This window comes from Sus scrofa, chromosome Y (genome assembly GCF_000003025.6).
Source record: "Sus scrofa isolate TJ Tabasco breed Duroc chromosome Y, Sscrofa11.1, whole genome shotgun sequence".
Taxonomy (NCBI): domain Eukaryota; kingdom Metazoa; phylum Chordata; class Mammalia; order Artiodactyla; family Suidae; genus Sus; species Sus scrofa.
This window is the reverse complement of record NC_010462.3, coordinates 3,456,693-3,478,023: the sequence shown is the minus strand read 5'-3', so window position 1 is coordinate 3,478,023 and position 21,331 is coordinate 3,456,693. Positions and strand designations below refer to the sequence as shown.

The window sequence follows — 21,331 nt, the reverse complement described above, 5'->3', positions numbered from 1 at the left end:
CAGAGCCCAGAACAAGCGGCTGACATCTCCCAGAAGGATGAGGAGACCGAGGACCATTTGCGGGTGAATTTTCAGAGTGGAGAAGGAAGAGGCATCCGTGAAGAAAGTAAGAAACGGCAGCTGGAGGTGAAAATGGAACCGGCAGAGAGCAGTGGAGGTAAGACATGAGCAAGGAGAAAGGTGCGAGGAGGGGTTTTGAGGTGGGGAAAGTCTCTGCCCAAGGAACGCTTGACATGTTGATAAAAAGGTACAAGTAGCCCCAGAGGTAATGGATTTAATTCTGCGCCACAGAATAAGACACATAAAACATTCCTACTTCCGTTTCACGTGGACATTGTATAAAACATGGCCAACGAACATAGATCACTTCATATTTCTCATCAGGTCTGAATCACATCTACAAGCCTGGACCCATAAATGGAGTGACGGACTGAGGGGAGCTGTTCCAAGAAAGAATTTTCCATGGCTTTGTTATGGCTGGATGCAGTGAACTTGAAACAAAACATCTCCTGCATGGTTTCATTGAGATTAATGCAGTCCATTCCTGTGAAACGTCTGTAACGAAGGATGAATCATCAGCCCTTTTAAATTAAACTCTGACAAAAATTTTTATCGAGTAAGGAACATGTCAGGTGTAATCTGAGTTAGCAAGTGTTTGGAGAGTGCTTTTTTTCGATGTTGTTCTGTAAGTGTGTTTTTATGTCCCTTTCCTGAAGTGGTTAAAACGTCTAGGTAATCCCATAATGATCTTTTAAGATGCAGGCTACAAAGTCTGTGAGTCTGTTTCTGTTCTGCAAGTAAGTTCATTTGTATCCATTTTTGCAGACTCCACATACAAGTGATATCATACAATGTTTGTCTTGCACAGTCTAACAAATTCACTCAGTATGATAGTTTACTTATGGGTACCAAAGGGGACAGGTGGGAGGGAGAGGGATGGACTGGAGGTGTGGGACTGGCACATGCACACTGAGATCTATGGAAGGACTGGCCAACGGGGACCTGCTGTCGAGCACAGGGAGCTCTACCCACTATTCTGTGATCATCTATGTGGGACAATAATCGGAAAGAGAATGGATGTGTGCATACACATATCTGAATCACTATGGTGTACCCCAGAGATTATCACGCCTTTGTAAATCAACTATACTTCAATAAAACTTAAAAAAAAAAGCTTAGCTATAATGACAAATTGAGAAATCTTTAAAAAAAAAAGATGTGGTCTACACACACACACACACACACACACACACACACAGAGTAGAGTTGATTCAGGGCTCCCAGAAGGAAAAGAGAAAGATGAGGACTGATGAGATTCAGTTAGAATTCAAAGAGGTAATCAGGGAAATATTAATATGCTGAAAAGCTTAAAGCAGAGTCAAGGCTTTTGTTAGCTTTTTAAAAAATTATTTTTTAAAATAGGATAATACAAATATTAGACAAAAACATACAACTTATGTATTTATCTGAATATATGTAAATTATACATGCGCACACACACACACACCCCTGGGGTGGGGGAGTGAGTCTTCTGAAGCAGTGTGTGTTGTAGGCACAATTCCTAGCTGGCCTCCGTGGTGCTAAAGCCCCGTGCACCCCTCCTCTTCAGGATGGGCAAGAGCCGTGCCACGCTCCTAACCAAAGCATGGTGACAACCACAGAATCGACCCCATGACTCTAGAGAAGACTCCATCTTGGCAGAATGTCTGCTTAGAGTCCTAAAGAGTCTCTTCTCAGCCTGCAGGCAGCACAGGGCACAGGATGACACGCAAATGCTGAGAGGCAGAGACGGAGAACAATGCCTGGCGCCCTGGAGGTTGTGAAGGTGGCCTCCAGCCAGGAGCCAGCAAAGGGGCGGGGCCCTCGCTCATTCAGCTCCAAGGAAATGAGTTCTGCCTACGACCTACGTGCTCTGAGAAGCAGATCCTTCCCCATTCGGGCCTCCCAGGGAGAACACAGCCCAGCAGTGCTTGAGGCTGTGCACAGTGCACCCACCTAAGTGTCTGAGCTCCTGGATCACAGACAGGGATGTGGTTGCTCTGAGCCAGTACCTCTGGGATAGCTTGCTATGAAGTATAGAAAACGCATAAGAAACACTTTCAGAATTACCTTCCATTCCATTTTTGTTTTAAGGAACAAATTCTATGTGCTGAAATAGTTTAAAGGTAACTGGTTTTTTTTTCTCTCTGTATGAAGAGAAAATGGACAATATATTGTTTTTCTAAATTAGAAGTCTAAGTTTGAAGATGGAAAATTATAAAGCTTAAATGGCTGCCCTCAAATCCAGCAATGCAGATAATTCCACCTGTGGACCCAGGATCTTGGTGTAGCTGACCTACCCACAATATTGAATTTCTGTAACTGAATTTCTTTTCTTTTTTCTTTTCTTTTCCTTCTCTCTTTCCTTTCTTCCTTCCTTGCTTCCTTGCTTTTCAGGGCCGCACCCATGGCATACGGGAGTTTCCAGGCTAGAGGTCGAATAGGTTTCCAGGCTACACCACAGCCACAGCAACACCAAATCTGAGCCTTCTCTGCAACCTGCTCCACAGCTCATGGCAACACCAGATCCTGAACCCACTGAGCAAGGCCAGGAATTGAACCTGTGTCCTCATGGATACTAGTCAGATTTGTTTCCGCTGCACTGCAATGGGAACTCGCTGTAGGTGACTTGCTTAAACATAGGTGGCAGTTACTAATAATGCATTACTGGATTACTAAATTTTTAATTTTACAGATTAATGGTTTTCATGGAGTTAGATATAAGCTAAACCTCCTACCTTGTTTCATGTATATTTGATATGAAATATAAACATATATTTATATGTAACTCTGAGATTATTTTCATCCAACATTAATCTTGCTCACATTTTTATTCCATGATTTATTTACCACCATGTACAAACAAGCTTACTAGGAAGACGGAGCATGAGATAAGAAGGGTGTTCTCATGTCAGGAAGTTTCCTTACCCCTCAAAGGGTCCTCACACGTGGTAGATGCTTTTCTCAGGCAAATACTGAATTCATTCTTCACTGGCCCATCTTTTCTCAGATTCTACACATGTGACATCTATAAGACAGACCCTCTAGGAGTTCCTGTTGCGGTGCAGCAGAAACAAATCTGACTAGGATCCATGAGGAAGTGGTTTGATCTCTGGCCCTGCTCAGTGGGTTAAGGATCCGGTGTTGCTGTGAGGTTTGGTGTAGGTCACAGATGTGGCTCAGATCCTGCATTGCTGTGGCTGTGGTGTACGCTTATGGCTGCAACTCTGATTTGACCCCTAGCCTGGGAACCTACATATGCTGAGGATGCAGCCACCAAAAAAAAAAAAAAAAAAAAAAAGATCCTATCAAAACTGTTCTCTCTCCAACTCGACTAGACATTGGAAAAGAAGTACTTTATCAGCTCAGGTAGAATTTGAAGGGTAACATACGGTCCTCTGTTAGGAAAATAAACTGGTGTGTCGCACTCTCTGACCCTGAGACCAAATGTCTCAAATGCAACTGCTCATCATTAGCTGCTGGTGAATCAACAGGACAACGAGAGCCTGCTGTGCACTCACAGCGGCGCTAAGACTGTGGGAGATTTAGACGTGCTTCTCCTTGGGTGGACCTGGTTCAGAGAAGCAATGACATCCTGACCCATGACCCTACCTCTCGGGGTCCTAAAAGCACCCCAGACCCCACATTTCTCATCACTGCCCAGGCTCAGGGCCAGCATTTTCACAGGGAACTTACGGAACCTATTTTGTAAGGAGCCAAACTAAAATGGAACTGACTCACGTGGGAGAAAATATATGAATTCATTATCAGATGCTGAGTTCAGGATACACTGGTTTCCTAGGGCAGGTGCTCCCCAGTTAAACGGATCACTAGCGAAAGCCATGATAACATCAGCCAGAAGCTTATGATGGAGAAGATGATCGGGGATACAATGTGTGTGTTTTCTGGGACAAACCCCAGAAACGAAAGCAAACAGTAGAAACATTTTATCGAGCTGCTACTAAGTACAAGGCATCTTCTCAAGTATTAAGTAGGTTACAATGATATCCAATATACTGCACTTAGACTTGGAGTCTGGCTGGCTGTGAGGCAGACACACAGTGAGGTAGGGTACCAGCAGATTCTGACCCTGTGGTAAGTCAGTTAAAAACAAAAGGAGAGGAAGAGCTGAGATGCAGAGCTCAGGGAAGTAACCAGGTCTGAGCAGGCAGAATGGTGTCGCAGAGCTGGAAGAAAGTCACCCAAATGGGTTGGTGCCTGGTGTACTTAGAGGATGGACAGACTTCTATGGGGCTGCTATTGCTAGCGGGGGAGGAAGGATGAGAAATGAGGCTGAAGGGCAGATTAAGGCCGGCAGAGTCTCTGTGTCCAGCTGAAGTCTGGAGGATGACTTTACAGGTAGTGAGAAGCACTGTAAACACTTAGCACCACAAAGGTAATTCTTAGCATATTCGGGATGGATCAGAGTCGGGGGAGCCAAGAGTTAGAAAGGGAAGGTGACTGTTGTGGGGGGTTGTCCCCAGGCTGAGCGGGAGATGATAAAGTAGGACCAGAGCCAATAAGACCCTAAGAGATAAAAATCACAGGATTTTGCTACTGAAAGACAGAAAGAGTAAAGGAGAGGAGAGCAGAGAGGGTTCAGAGACGGGTCAATGGCAAAGTAACAATTCACAGTGTAAAAAGAGAGAGCAGAGCCGTGGAAGGACAGCGACCAGCCAGCTGGCCATCGCAAGACTCACGGAGCCTAGGAAGCAGAGTGGGGAAGAGGCAGGTGCAAAACAGAGATCGGCTGCCCAAATGCAAGTGGCAGTGGGGGAGAGACAGCTTCTTAATGTGCAGCAGACCTCGTGTTCTCCCCCCTGTGAGAGTTCCGCTTGTCCAGCTCGACAGCGAGGGGTGTTCTGAACGTGATCGATCGTTGCCAAACGTTTAGATACAATGTGTAAGGCTTTTATGTGCTCCTAACGAAATATGCCCTCCTGTGACGCTAAGGATGCTTCCACACCGGAGGGCAGGAGTGAGGAGTGAGGGAGCGTTTTAATTTTCATCTGAGATGGGACACTGCCTCCCTGAGGACACTGAGGCAAGAGGTATGACGCATCCACAGAAACCACCCTGCGGGGAGCGGCAAATATAAATACGCCGCGCAGGGCGATGACAAGTGAGGCTGACCTGGCTGAAAGGGGAGCCTGGCACATCTCCGTCCACGCTTTTACGGTGAAACCCTAAATTATTTTTGTTTGCCTCATCTATACTTAACACTTTCATCACGGACTATCATTTGCACTCGTGTGGGCACGGAGTCCTTGTGTACCGAGTATCTTCTCCTTCTTTCTTGACCATAAATAATCCTTTCCTGTTAGTGTTACGCTACTGTTTTAAAGTTTTTACTTGTCATTTTTACATATGCTTCTTCCTTCAATGCTACATTGTAAAACATTAATATATGTTTGCCTCTTCAAATATAAGCATAAATTCATTGTTAAAAACCAAAAATACGTCACCCGTCATGAGAAACATACAACCAGCTGGCAGTCTGTTCTAGTCGATGTGTATGGACTGCCTCCTAAATAAATGCATTTCAGCGGATGTTACATGTGCCCAACACTGGGATCGGCCCATATGCAATTGATACAAAGTTCTATTCCTTCCTGCCTCCCAGGTTTCTTTCCCCTTACCTCCTGGTAGGTGGTGTTATGCGTGGACAGTTCAGAGCCTGTCCTGGTCCTGGCCAGACCGCCATGCAGTTGGTGGAGCTTGAAAGGGCATTGACCTTCTCGGGGCTCACTGTGCTCAAGTACAGATTCAGGGGCAAGTCAGCTCCACATTCTGTGACTTCAAGACCAACAGGGGCCTCAGAACTGATCCAGCTAAGGAGTTGGAACAACTGGAGAGAAGGCGGGCACGTGCTACAACGGACAAGGCTATGGCGGATCAGGACTCTTTTGTGGGATCAGGGTGGGGGTGGGAGTGATGGAAATCAGAAGTTCCCACTGAGGGATAGTTTCTCTGTGTGAAGATATAAAAATATAAACCCAAATCTCTCTTGCACACACAACTGCTCTCTTTTTGGCCATGCATGGCATGAGGAAGTCCTGGAGCCAGGAATCAAACCAGGCCCGAGCCATAGCAGTGACAATGCCAGATCCTTAACCCACTGCACCACCAGGGAACTACCCAAATCTTTTTTTTTTTTTTTGCTTTTTAGGGCTGTACCCATCACATATGGAGGTTACCAGGCTACGGGTCGAATCAGCGCTACAGCTGCTGATCTACACCATAGCCACAGCAACACCAGATCCGAGCTGTGTCTGCGACTTATGCCATAGCAACACCTGAGCCCAGCTGTGTCTGCGACCTACACCGCAGCTCACGGCAACGCGGGATCCTTAACCCACTGAGTGAGGACAGGGATCGAACCCACATCCTCATGGATACTAGTTGGGTTCTTTACTACTGAGCCACAACAGGAACTCCGGGAGTCATTTCTTACAGCACAACTGAACACGCTCCTTTGTTTTGACTTGATCTTTTTTTTTTTTTTTTTTTTTTTGATGGTGAAGTTTCATGTACTTTTAGGAACCCATCAGTTTTCTTTTGCTGCCTGACACATCACCACAACCTTCCAGCTTCCTCTGCTTGGGGTCTCACAGGGCCACAACATAGGTTGTGCCACGTCTGCAACCTAACTGAAGCTTGAAGCAACATCGTATCCTTAACCCACTGAGCGAGGCCAGGAATCGAACCTCGCAGAGGCTATGTTGGGGTCTTAACCCACTGAGCCACAAGGGGAACGCCACTGTCACCTATTTTACCTAGGCAGAATTAAATACTGCAGACACCTGTGCTGGTTTTCACTCTTCTGAAGCTCCCTCCAAAGTGCCAGGGTTTTTCTGTCTCGCCCAACCTCAGCTGATGGATGTAAACAATCTGCCCAGGTCCATCACCTGCTGGCATCACCAACTCACACTCCCGACAGATGAAGATTCATTGCTGTTGTCTGACCATAAGCAGTTCCTCAGCTTTTACCCGAGTGGACCCACACAGACAGCTCACTGAATTGTCTTAACAGCCATAATTTCTGTCTCAAACTGCAGTTTTATATGTCCACAACTTAACCGATCAGGCACTATGCCTGCTCCCACAGTGATTTCTTTTCTTTCTTTTTTTTTTTGTCTTTTTGCCATTTCTTGGGCCGCTCCCACGGCATATGGAGGTTCCCAGGCTAGGGGTCTAATTGGAGCTGTAGCTACGGGCCTATGCCAGAGCCACAGCAATGCGGGATCCGAGCCGCGTCTGCAACCTACACCACAGCTCACGGCAATGCCAGATCCTTAACCCACTGAGCAAGGGCAGGGATTGAACCCGCAACCTCATGATTCCTAGTCGGATTCGTTAACCACTGCACCACGACAGGAACTCCCTGTTTTGTCTTTTTAGGGCCACATCCGCGGCATATGGAAGTTCCCAGGATAGGGGTCAAATCAGAGCTGTAGCCACTGGCCTACACCACAGCCACAGCAATGCAGATTCGAGCCTGCACCACAGCTCATGGCAACGCCAGATCCTTAACCCACTGAGCGAACCTGCATCCTTATGGATGCTAGTCAGATTCGTTTTCTCTGAGCCACAACATGAACTCTGTGTGTGTGGTTAATGGAGAGTGAATTCCCTATGCTAGTGTCTCCCTGACTTGTCTAATAACAAGAAGCACTTTGGGAAAGTTGTAACAAGTATTCATATGTGGGTATCAGACCTGGGAACAGGGAACCGCAAAGCCATGCGTCTAGGGGAAACTGGTTCCCAGCCCTGCTTTGCGGATCAGTCAGCTAATCACTGTTGATTCAGGACAGGCAGAGAGAGGAAGATGCACAAATAAAAAAAAAAAAAATTTAAAAAAAAAAACCACTTTCAGGTTGGTCTATGGTTCCTCAGTTAGTGTTCACCAAGAATACTAAAAGATGATGGAAACAGACATTTTTCCATCCATGTAATGCGTCTGCAATTTAGCGAATTTCCCAGGACCAAATATACTCATGTTGTCACTTGACTTCGGTGCTTAATAGGAGAAAAGCGTCTCCCCGGGCACATAGGTCACTGCATAAAATTTCCATCCAGATCCTGGCTTGAGGCATGCAAGCAAAAAGATAACTATGTGCTCCCTTTCTAAGCTTGCGGGTGATACAACGTTTCCACTGCCCAAGACTTAGCTTTCGGAAGACTCGCTTTGTATGGAAAAGCCAGGTCGGTCTTTATTCTACCAACACTGCCATGTGATCAGAGAACAGCTGCCAGGGTAGAGGATGGTGAATGTGTCCTAGACCCACATGACCGACTTTTAACGTATTCGGAATATGAGCTTATGCCCCGCAACAGTCTCTAAAAGGAGCACGAGCTTTTCCTGCCATCTCCGTATCTGGTCCTTCACCACAACCACATCGAGTTTATAGATTTCACAGTCTGATGGTTCAAAGACCCTTACGACCTTGACCCCGCCGAGTAAACTGTCTGTGAACTAGTCTGTCCTTTCCGAATACCGGTAAACTCCAGGGGAAACTGTAAGACCGTCTCACCACGAGCCATCTGCTCAGGACACAAGAATGCACCCACTTTAGGTGCATGGATAAAACGCCCGCCTTTTCCCTGGCAGAGGCAGGGAATGGCATGTGGTACACATGGGCTCCCACAGCACGCCTACGTCCTCTGTGCTGCTTGGGACCAGGCTAACGAGCAGGTGCCCTCTCAGCTCTGCAGAAAGGTGTGTAACAACAATAACAGTGAGAACAACAACACAAAGAAACCACCAAAACCAACCATCCCTGAGATTTCACGTACGAAAAACTGACAAGCGGACCCCAACCCAGAACACCCAGAAGGTTCTCTGAGCGACCAGAGCAGAGCACCAAGAAGAAACTTTATTGAGAGAGACCCCAGTCCTGAAATGTCTGAAGGCATCAGTAGCAAACATAAATTCTCCTGAGCAAAGTACCCTCAACCCGAGCCTCACAGAAATTCCAGAGAGACAGATTTTAAAACATTACAATGAAAAATAACAAAATGGGAGTTCCCACGGTGGTCCAGCAGTAACAAATCCACCTAGTATCCATGAGGAGGCAGGTTCAATCCTCGGCCTCGCTCAGTGGGTTAAGGATCCGGCGTTGCTGTGAGCTGTGGCCTAGCTTGCAGACACGGCTCGGATCCTGCATGGCTGTGGCTGTGGTGTAGGCTGGCAGCTGCAGTTCCTATTCCACCCCTGGCCTGAGAACGTCCATATGCCACAGGTACGGTTCCCCCCCCAGCCCCCCCCCAAAGGACAAAATGTATAATTTCCTCCCACCAAGAGTAACAGTCATTACAATCAAACAGTAGGACATAACACTCCCCCCAAATATCAAAACAGTCCATGCAGGAATTCCCGCTGTGACACAAGGGGATTGTAGGCATCTCTGGAGTGCTGGGATGCAGGTTTGATGCCCAGCCTGGCACAGTGGGTTAATGATCCAGCATTACCACAGCTGTGGTGCAGGTCATCACTGCAGCTCGGAGCTGATCCCTGGCTTGGGAACTCCACATGCCATGGGGTAGCCAAAAAGAAAAAAAAAAAAAAAAAAAACTGTCAATGCAGAATATAAAATAAATACATATTAAATATCTAAGCAAAAACAGAAGGAATATCACAGTGTGACCAGAGCTAGCCAGATTTCTTCTTTCCTAGGTTTATGATGCAACCCAAGAACTCTTTCATGCAGCCAAGAAGCAGCCAGTAGGCATATGTAGCCACTGAAATCAATTAAAACTAAATAAAATTGAAAACTCCATTCTTGAGTCATGCCAGCCACATTTCCAGGACTCTCTGGCCCCATGTGGCTAGGAGACGATATTTTGGTAAAGAGATGCTGGGTGAGATTCTGCTAAGAAATGCACAGATGAGACACTGAACTGGAGACTTGATAGAATGAGGGCCCTTTAGATGGTCAGCAAACTTTTCGGAACAGCATTAGCTAAGGAATCATGTAGGCTCTGTTGGCCAAAGCATCTTTTCCACAGCTCAACTCTTATGTTGTATGACAAGAGCAGCCAGAGACGGCTCACCCGGGAGTGGCCATGGCTGTCTTCCAATAAAACTTTATTTACAAAACAGATCTGGCCCAGAGGCTGTAGTTTTCCAACCCCCAGCATGAGGTGCATATAAGAAGAAAAGTGGTTTTGCATTTTCTCAGAATGCTCTCCTGCTAATAGGAGAAAATGACTGCATTACCATGGGTTAATATTTTACCCCTTCATGGTAATAGTCGAAATGCAACACATTGAACCAAATGCAGGACTCCCCCCCCCATGAAAGTAGTTGTGTACACTAAATGTGAGTGAGGCCAGTTCTGATTTTTATCATCTCTTTCCCCCATGGACTCCATCAAAGAATGCACAACCATCTCATGGATCAAACCGGCTTGAATTATAAGCTACCTGGGGAATGTCATGTCTCCTTAATACTGACGTTTTTCAAACCTAAGACGCATTCCCTAGAGGCCAGGCGGCCCTGACGAGACACTGGCCGTGAGCAGCAACCCCCCCCTCCCCCGCAAAGGCGGCCGAAGCTCATTAAGCAGAAGCCGTCTTTGCGCTCTGCCGTCCACGCCTTGTCACAAGCCTCCTCCATCCCTGGCCCTTCGTCGTACATTTGCTACTCCCTCCAATGAGGAATAAAAGCTACGCTCCCTCTTGACAGGCCCAGAGACGGTGTGGGCAAGGCCTTCACTTGGAGATCAGGGCATCAAGGTTAAAAAAACCTCCCCCCACCTCCCAAGTTGGGCTTGAGATGAATTTAGCAGCAACCTTGGGCTCCCTAGAGATAGAAACGCCTAAGAAACATTTTTGCTCTCAGATATCTTTACCAACAGCAGGGCTTTCGGATGCTGCTGAGGGCCAACACTGCTCAACAAATGTGAAATACAACACCAACACCAAGAAAACAAAGGCTGGGTTTACTGAGGAAAAAAAAAAAAAAATCCTCTGAAGCACAGTGGTTTCCCTCATGTGCACGGCTCGGTTTCAAGCATGGGTTTCCCTTGAAAAACAGTGTGATGCCTTCTTTTTCGTAACGCCTGTGCCTGCTTCCACTCAGGCTCATCTTGTTCACAAAGAAAATCTCTTGATGTAAAGAGAACCCCGAGGGACCAGGGACAAAATCCGGACTGCTTGCTGGATGGGTATGTTCAGGAAATGGGCATCCAAATTCTTTGATAATCCGGGGTGATATTTAGTGACTTCTGCTGGGAGCTTTGCAGAAGTTAATACTCATTAAGTAATTGCTGAAGCCATAAATTACTCTCCAGCTGACACTGCTGCAGGACTGTGCCTCTGTTACATACTGAATCCTCAGAGATGCCTGAGCCATAAATACCTACCCAGTACAGAGAGACATGGACAGATGATAAATGCGTAAACACTAGATAGATGATAGCTACATACCTGATAGAGAGCTGATAGATAAATGATGGATAGATAGACAGATAATAGATAGGAATAAAGTAAGGGAGCACTTACTGAATAACGTCTAAATCTCTAAGCCTCTGTATATATTCTACTCTTCAGATGTCCAGATAAGGGAACGGATGCTTGCAGAGTTAAAACGGGATCAGATTCTCACAGCTAGAAAGGAAACACGTCGTATTCCTAACCCCCGACTTTGCTCAGCTCACATATCTGTTTTCTTCTGTTTCCTCCTACCGTGTAACAATTCCAATAATCAACTGTTATGGAATATACTCAGCTGACATAGTTTAGGACTATCGGTAGTATCTCCATAAAAACTGCTACCACGATACACGTGTGTGTGTGTATCACATAGACACACATATGTACACATTTAATTTTGTGCAAACTTCATTTCACATACAGTTAATGTCAGATGCTCTCAAAATTCAAGCTTAATGAGGAATTGAAAGAATGATCTAGCTCAGAAAGAACCTTCTTCCAAAATGTTAATCGATCGCTTTAGAGTATATATAGGTTTTCCTTAAATTTATTTTTTCAGATCAGGCTCAAAAGAAGTCCTGTGTGCAAACGTGCTGCAGACGAGGGTAGGCAGGTGTACCGTCTGGAGTTGTGGGTCACGGGGGTCTTGTCCCACTCTACTCCTGAGGACCTGAACTGAGACGACACCCACACCAGGAGGAGCCTCGTGGTCTGGCCAAAACGCCCATCTTTTCCACCCATCCTGGCCCTGACTCTCCAACCGCCTCTGAGCGCAGCCCTGCCAGCACGGGGGTGGGGGGGGGTGCAGGTGACTTTTCCCAACATTTTCTCAATCAGTCACCTTTTTTTAAATTTTTTTTATTATTATTTTTTTTAATTTTCCCACTGTACAGCAAGGGGGTCAGGTTATCCTTACATGTATACATTACAATTACATTTTTCCCCCACCCTTTCTTCTGTTGCAACGTGAGTATCTAGACAGAGTTCTCAATGCTATTCAGCAGGATCTCCTTGTAAATCTATTCTAGGTTGTGTCTGATAAGCCCAAGCTCCCGATCCCTCCCACTCCCTCCCCCTCCCATCAGGCAGCCACAAGTCTCTTCTCCAAGTCCATGATTTTCTCTTCTGAGGAGATGTTCATTTGTGCTGGATATTAGATTCCAGTTATAAGTGATATCATATGGTATTTGTCTTTGTCTTTCTGGCTCATTTCACTCAGGATGAGATTCTCTAGTTCCATCCATGTTGCTGCAAATGGCATTATGTCATTCTTTTTTATGGCTGAGTAGTATTCCATTGTGTATATATACCACATCTTCCGAATCCAATCATCTGTCGATGGACATTTGGGTTGTTTCCATGTCTTGGCTATTGTGAATAGTGCTGCAGTGAACATGCGGGTGCATGTGTCTCTTTTAAGTAGAGCTTTGTCCGGATAGATGCCCAAGAGTGGGATTGCGGGGTCATATGGAAGTTCTATGTATAGATTTCTAAGGTATCTCCAAACTGTTCTTCGTAGCGGCTGTACCAGTTTACATTCCCACCAGCAGTGCAGGAGGGTTCCCTTTTCTCCACAGTCAATCAGTCACCTTTTGAGGCTAAGATGGGAATGTTCTCTGGCCACATCCCCAGACTTGTCAAGGAGGGAGCAGTACTTTACGTGTGTACGGCCCACAAGTACCGTCAGAAGGCATTCCACATGCTCTCTTCCGAGTCTGTCTGCGTCCATGGCTCTGATCAGCCAGCTCTAGCCGCTGCTTTCACAGGCAGCCTACCTTGTCCTTCCCATGAGCCTTGCATCTGGGGAGATGAGTGTGTTGGGTGCACGTACAATTGGCTCTGAATTTCACGTCAGTTCCCCTGTTGGCCCGAGGGCAACTCTCTTCAGATGTGCTCAGCTCTATTGGTTATTGTTAATTCTTTTTCTCCCACAGAAATGTATACTCCTCACAAAGGGGCAGAGGTCGACCTTGCGAGTCAAACGTCTGGATCGCATTAAACGGATGTTTCTAACAAGCAACGTGTCCAACATGACAAGAGAATCTGAGACGCCCTAAGGAGACGAACCACATGACGCTCATAAGGCGTAAGAAATGAATCCAGTTTTTTCTCTCCATGGTAAAAAAGCTGAGGTTCAAAAGCACCCAGACATACATTTCCTGACAAGATCTTGGCTTCCATTCATGCGTACGTTTTGATGCGAAAGGCCCTGAAACCCAATAAGAAGGCACATCATGCGTCAGAGCACTGCAATCCACTCCCTAAGTCTTTTCTTCAAAAATAACAACTAAGGGGTTCACCCCCCCCTGCACCTTTTCTTTGTTTTGGCCACACCTGCAGCATGTGAAAGTTCTGGGGGGGAGTTCCCATCGTGGCGCAGTGGTTAACGAATCCGACTAGGAACCATGAGGTTGCGAGTTCGGTCCCTGCCCTCGCTCGGTGGGTTAACGATCCGGCGTTGCCGTGAGCTGTGGTGTAGGTTGCAGACGCAGCTCGGATCCTGCGTTGCTGTGGCTCTGGCGTAGGCTGGTGGCTGCAGCTCCGATTTTGACCCCTAGCCTGGGAACCTCCATATGCCGCGGGAGCGGCCCAAGAAATAGCAAAAAGACAAAAAAAAAAAAAAAAAGAAAGTTCTGGGGGCCAGCGATCAAACTCTCACCATAGCAGCAACCCACCCCACACCAGTGACGCCAGGTCCTTAACCCAGGGAGCCATCAGGGAACTCCCTAAGGTCTTCTCTTGCTGCTGCTTATAAAACCCACCTAGAAGAAGAAGCGTGTGGCAGGAAGACTTGGTGATGGGAAGATGACAGGCTTGCAATGGGACATCAGCACTGCAACACGCCTTTTTGGAAGAGTGGGAAGCTTATCTTTTAGTGAGCATTCAACCTAGACATGAATCGTGAGTGAATTAAATATTTAGATATACACATACCTAATCTGAATTTCTGAGATAATGACCAAATCAAAACAATCTTTAAAGGGCCAGTGGAGCCAATTCTAACAGCTTAGGATGAAGCCTGTTGGAAAAGAGGCCATGATTTAGACTCTCAGATCCAGGCACTGGTACCCTGGTGGTAAGAGATAGCCATGAATGGTGTTCTAAGCTGTTTGCACGTATTAACTCGCCGAATGAAAGGCCAGGGTACTGACCTTCCGGTAAACATTTTGATCAATCTCATCCGTGCTATTATTCTTCTGCCTATAAAGCTTGGTGAAGATAGCCCTCATCAAATGATAGCTGTATTTTCACAGCATCATACAATTTTAGCAAGAGAAGTAATTTCAGGGATCAAGTTCTCAAGCGTATTATTTTATAGATGAAAAGACTGGGGATTCCAGAAGATAAACGAAATCCTACGTTTCATATTCCTTTAGTGGTGAAGCAAATACTAAAGCAAACATGTATCCTCAGAGGCCTCCTGCTTTTTTCGACAAAGGTTGGATCCTCTTCAGCTTTTATATGTTTGCATTTCAGTTTAACTCATATTCTTGAAGAGTGTTTTAATCTAGACCTGTGTTCATCTTATATTCTGACCAAGGCTTAAAGCAAACTGACAGTAAACTGTGTGTGTTACAGAGCTGGGAGAAGAGAAATATGGTATTTGCAAAGCCAACTTGAAGGCTGCCTCAGCAACAAACATAAGCCAATTAAACAAAACAAGACAGTCTTCAGTCATTCTTTTTCATTTAACCAGTGTTGCTGAGGCATGATGCACATACTTAACACTAAAAATACGTGACAGCATGAGCTTAGCTAATCGTCCTCTTTTAAGTTTCTAAAAACGATGAAACACTTGCTTTGCTCTCTATATGGAGGAACACGTCACCAAAATATACCCTCACGGGCAGGATTATGCTCCAGAACAGCTCTGAGTCCTGTCCCTTCCTGACTTAACTCCACAGCCTTAGGCAGAATCTATTAAGAATTGCACCTCTTACCAAAGAAAACCATCATGCAAAAGGATCCATGCACCCCAACGTTCACAGCAGCACTATTTACAAGAGCCAAGGCGTGGAAGCCACCTAAATGTCCACTGACAGCGGAATGGATAAAGATGATGTGGTCCCTATATACAATGGAATACTACTCAGCCATAAAAAATGAAATGATGCCATTTGCAGCAACATGGATGGACCTAGAGATGATCATACAAAGTGAATTAGGTCAGACAAAGACAAGTATCACACCTATGTGGAATCTAACTAAAAAGGATACAAATGAACTTGCTTACAAAACAGAAAGGGATTCACAGATCTTGATATCAAACGTACAGTTACCAAAGGGGACAACAAGGTAACTAATGATTACCATGTTTCATGGGGGGAAGGGATACATTTAGAATTTGGGATTAAGGTACACACACTACTGTATATAAAACAGATAATCAACGAGGACCTACGGTATAGCACAGGGAATTCTACTCAACAGCCTATAATAACCTATATAGGGAAAGAATCTAAAAAAAAATGGATACATGTATATGTATAACTGATTCACTAACTTAATCCAAAACTAACCTTACAACACTGTAAATCAATGTATCCCAATAAAACTTAATAATACTACTAATAATAACAGAATTGCACCTCCCATGAGCAAAATTAATTGCACTGCACCATCACGCATGCCACTGGGAAGAAACAGGGCCCTTGCGTGCTTGGAGTGAGTTCTGCCTACACTCAGTACCCACTCACACTCTGCATAAGTACCTAAGGGCTGCCATCCTTAATGCTCAAGCAGGCGTTTCCCTTAAAGAAGGCTAAATTCACACACAGGGAATACCATAGTAGTTCCTGGGAACAGGGTCCTTTTCATTAAAGGAAAAAAACAACCTTGTTTTGCAGAAATGATAATTTCTTGCCTTTAGGAGAAAAGTTCTTCTTCTTTTTTTTTTTTTTTTTTTTTTTCCTGTCTTTTTAGGGCTGCACCTGTGACATACAGAAGTTACTGGGCTGGGGTCAAGTCTGAGCTGCATTTGCAGGCTACACCCTCCATTTTTTAAAAGAAATTATGCAATAAGAAGAGCACATTCCATAGGGCCAGCACTGGCTTCATATACGCATCTATCACCCCCACCAGGATATTAGAAAATACAGAGAAACTCCATTGCTCCAGAGTCTGCTCAGCCTAACAGGCCTTTTCTTCTGTCTTCAGATATGCTCAGATCACCCCCACTACAAGGGAAAAGCAAAGCACACAAGATTGATCCTGGAGCTCCTGTCGTGGTGCAGCAGAAAGGAATCTGACTCGGAACTGTGAGGTTGTGGGTTCGATTCCTGGCCTCGCTCAGTGGATGAAGGATCCGGCATTGCTGTGGCTGTGGTGGAGGCTGGCAGCTGTAGTTCTGATTCAACCCCTAGCCTGGGAACCTCCATATGCTGCAGGTGTGGACCTAAAAAAAAAAAAAAAAAAAAAAAAAAGAAAAGACAAAAAGAAAAAAAAAGATTGACCCCTTCCTGCTTCGTCAAGACACCATGTAATCTTTCCGTATTTTTGCTCTGTGCTAATGGCCTCTCTTCCCACACCTTTCTTCTCCAAGTGCTTGCGATATAATTTTTCTCTCTTCACCACTGGCACTGATCTCCTGGCATTAGGAACCGCCTCCTTTGCTGAAGTCCTGCTGTCCCTGTGGCCTGTCTCTGGATGGCTCGTCCTCTCGTCGCTCCTGAATTCTGCTGGTAGCCTCTCCCTGCACCTCGCTCCCCCTTGCTCCTCTCTTGTCACATCATCAGGGGACCAAATCATGCCCTGCCCCGCACGGTCTTTCCATTTCAGCAACGTACTCCTTAGGGGTGAGCTTATCCAAGTTCTGATTTGGTAATCATCTTTCTATGGCTCTCAATTCACTCCCTTTAGGAGATAAACCTATGTTCTTCTTCCCCTGCAAACCTCCGTGATAATGAACCCACCTCATGATCTGCAGATCCCATCTCTCCCCTGGGCTCTGCTCATCTCTTCTTGGTACCTACAGATTATTCTTCATTCTTTCTTCATCAACTTGAGCATATTGATTATCTTTATCAATCTTGATCAACTTTCCCCACATGTGCGTCCCCCTCTTCCCCCCAAATTGGTTTCTTCCTTCCAACATTCTTGCTGGTTACACCACAACTCTGCCAGACAGCTAGAAAACGTAGAATGTGTAATTGCTTTGATGGTTCTATTTCCTCTCACTTTTTTTTTTTTAAATTTAGGGGCACACCTGCAGCCTATGGAAGTTCCCAGGTTAGGGGTCGAACTGGATCTGCAGCCACCAGCCTATGCCACAGCCACAGCAATGCCAGATCTGAGCCATGTCTTCTACCTACACCACACTCACGGCAACACTGGATTCTTAACCCACTGAGGGAGGCCAGGGATCGAACCCGCATCCTCATGGATACTAGTCAGGCTCCTAACTCACTGAGACACAGTGGGAACTCCCTATTTCCTCTCACTTCTGTCAGTGCAAGTTTGCTGCATACCTATTAATAGAAGTCGATAGGTGAGATCCTTTGAAATATCCCCTTGATGTATTCCCTCCTCTATTTATCTCAACAGCCAAACCTTCTTCCTGGGTCTACATGCAAGATTTATAAATTCAGAGCAGGAAAATTCCCAGAGGCTAAGCCCCCAACTCATGGATCTGCAAAGCAGTCCTGGGCCACCTAGATCCCAAGTTCTTGTTATGAGGGAAAAATAAATAAACAAAACCCAACTTCCCTACATCTCTACGGTCTCACTGTACTGTTACAACTGGCACAGCACATATTCCGATGCTGCAAAACAACCACATATCGTTGCCAACTTCATGCCCTTTAGAGACTGCATTCCCAACTGTATTACAAGAACTCATCAAGGAAAAAGAAACTAAATAAGAATCATCTTTCTAGACACAAATGGTGAGTTTCTTTAAGCTCAATGTCATCCATGAGCTATACAGAACCTGCTTTTCAAAGTGTGTGGGTTCCTTGGCATCTCAGAGTGCTTTAGCTAACGAACCACTTCTATAAACGGTGAGAGTCATGAAAGTAAGCATCTCCCTTAGCCTGACAGTAGAAACCGTAAACCTTTGCCAGATCACGTAGAAAAATGTCCAAGATAACCTCATGCATCATCATCAAACAGTGAAGTGTAAAATACTGTGGTATTTCTGGCAATCTCGTTTAGTTTGTCCATTGCAATCCATCTTGCCTCTGTTCTTTTCCCACAGGACACGGTGCTGTGCCCCTGTGCCCCCTCTCAGTCTCTTTGGACAAGGACCTTGCTCACCGGGTGTCACATGAGAGCAGGTGCCTATTACGTGGACAGGGGCATGGCATAATCCAGTGCTCTGTGGGGGGGCGGGGGCGTCTGTCCTTCTTTAGAGGGGCTGGGATGTAAATCCTCTCCTCAAGGCACCTCCCTAAGGAGAATGTCGCTACACATGGGGTAAAGACAGGGGTCGGGGGGAAGGTCCCATGGGCACGGCCAGACAGAAGGAGGGCCTCAGGCTCATGCTGCTATCATGTTGCATGGTTTCCTCTCAGGTCTTAAGAAGGGCAGAGAGTCACAGAACACAGCGCTTGGGAGAGGTGAAAGACATCCCTGCAGGGCTCAGAACCCCTGAACTGTACGCCTTTTGTCATCATTCGGAGGAGAGGCTCTGAGGCTGAGTGCCATCAATCACCTGGAAACGGCATCTGTCATTGGTCCAGCTCAGCATGGGGCATGTGTCCTGCGCCCCGATCCCTGTGCAATAAGGCCATCAAGACAGGAGTGCTGTTCACACAGATCCTCACGAGGCAGCAGCCGGGCTCAGCCACCCGGAGCCTCTGCCAGGACAGATCCTGCCCGGGGGGCCGCAGCCCACACCAGGCCTCAGTCCCTTAGTCTGTGGCTTCGAGCCACCCAGCCGGCTTCTCCAGCCCGAGCGGAGAAGGAAGAGGGACGCGAGGATGAGATCATGCATGCAGAGCATGGCGTGTACATACCAGACCTCAGTCAAGACAAACTCAGACACTCACTACACATCCGGGCAGAAACCCTGGTCTCTGCCTCCAAAGACCATCAACCTACTTAAAAAAAACTTGTTGTTTTTTTTATCAAAGTATAGTTGATTTATAGTTTTGTGGTAATACCTGCTGTACAGCAATGTAATTCAACGCTCAACATACTTTTATTTTATTCTATTTTATTTTATTTTTTTAGGGCCGCACCCATGGCATATGGAAGTTCTCAGGCTAGGGGCTGAATTGGAGCTATAGCTGTCAGCCTGCGCCACAGCAACATGCGATCCAAGCCAAGTCTGTACCCTACATCACAGCTCATGACAACGCCAGATCCTTAACCCACTAAGCGAGACCAGGGATGGAACCTGCATCCTCATGGTTCCTAGTCAGATTCATTTCCGCTGAGCCACAACGGGAACTCCTTCCACATAATTTTCAAAGACAGAAATATCATAAACCACAGAGCCTATACAATTTAAATAATTTCAACTGCATCAGATGTGTCTTTTTCAAATAAAATTAAATGTGATTAAAACCAGATGATAACGCCAAAAAAAAAAAAGACATTTGTGTTCAAATCATCAGGCTCTATCTGCAGAAAAGAAGGGTGAAAAGGTAAAACTCAAGTTATTGCTCACAACTATAAAAGTAAAAAAAAAAAAAAAATGTAGAGTTCCTAACTAATCCTGGATCAATTACCTAGGTCGTAACTACTTAGCTTCTACTCTTGATCCTTCCAAATATTTTAGAATCAGCCACAATTCCCCAGAGCCCCAACAGGCTTTACAAACTGCATGGTGGACAGTGCGATGTGCAAGAGAAGTTCCAAACTGAAGCAGAGAAATCCCTTTTTTCCTCTCCTGGACAGGCTCCACGTGGGGACATCTGAGGCACAGTTTGTTCTGCGAGCTAAGGCACTGACGCGCTGAGTATCAGAGGCACCTTCCTGCTTCTGATGGATCCTGGTCGGTCGCCGGCACTGTCTTAACGTGTGATTCAGGTGTTCACCTCTGACAATAGTCTTCTAGGCTGATGAGGGTGCCAGTGTCCCAAAGCCACTTCATAGCAAATATTCTAATGTGAAGTCGCAAATGTCCTGCACTACACACACCCTATGTAGAGACTTCAGGTCACTTTTTTCAATTGAGTATATTCATGAAATTTATAAATGCATGTGAGGCGTGTACCTTCTAGCAGAAGAGTAAACCCTGTGTGCTCTCAGACTATGTTGGCTACATCAGCCCACTTCATTTAACTCAAACATAGGGTCCAGGGAGTCTACTGTTCTTCTATGCGTATCCCTGATAACTGCAGTACGTTACAGAGGCAGCTTCCCTGTCAGATGGACATCCTTTGTAAATGATAAAGGATACCTTGTTTCTTTGGGTGTATTTTCTAACAGCTGCACCATGGCATATGGAAGTTCCCGGACAAGGGATCCAATTCAAGCCATGGCTGTGACCTACACCATAACTGCAACAACTCCAGATTCTTTAACCCACTGTGCCAGGTCTGGGACCAGACCCAGCTGCTGCAGTCAGGTTCTTAACCCATTCTGCCCCGGTGGGAACTCCTTGAGCTTGGTTACCAAAGGAAAACAAAAAAGCATGAAGGTTTGATACAATGCATCCTAGTCTACCATTTGGATTGTAAGGTTCTCTTAAGAAAGAGAAATAAGGAGTTCCCGTCATGGCGCAGTGGTTAACGAATCCGACTAGGAACCATGAGGTTGGAACCATGAGGTTGTGGGTTCGGTCCCTGCCCTTGCTCAATGGGTTAACGATCTGGCGTTGCCGTGAGTTGTGGTGTAGGTTGCAGACGCAGCTCGGATCCTGTGTTGCTGTGGCTCTGGCGTAGGCCGGTGGCTACAGCTCCGATTCAAC

The 21,331-nt window shown here is 45.9% G+C and overlaps 1 long non-coding RNA gene across 3 annotated transcripts in view; it reads right to left on the bottom strand.

Annotated features, from left to right (window-relative positions):
* Window positions 1-21,331, bottom strand: part of LOC102165752 — a 334,775-nt gene that overhangs the window by 225,777 nt on the left and 87,667 nt on the right. The window contains exon 3 of one of the 3 annotated variants that reach the window (XR_001302519.2): window positions 12,939-13,684. The exons of the other annotated variants lie outside the window; for them this stretch is intronic. This is a non-coding gene — a long non-coding RNA (uncharacterized LOC102165752). Of the gene's footprint in view, window positions 1-12,938; window positions 13,685-21,331 lie in introns of those variants that run through there. 3 annotated transcript variants of the gene reach the window in all.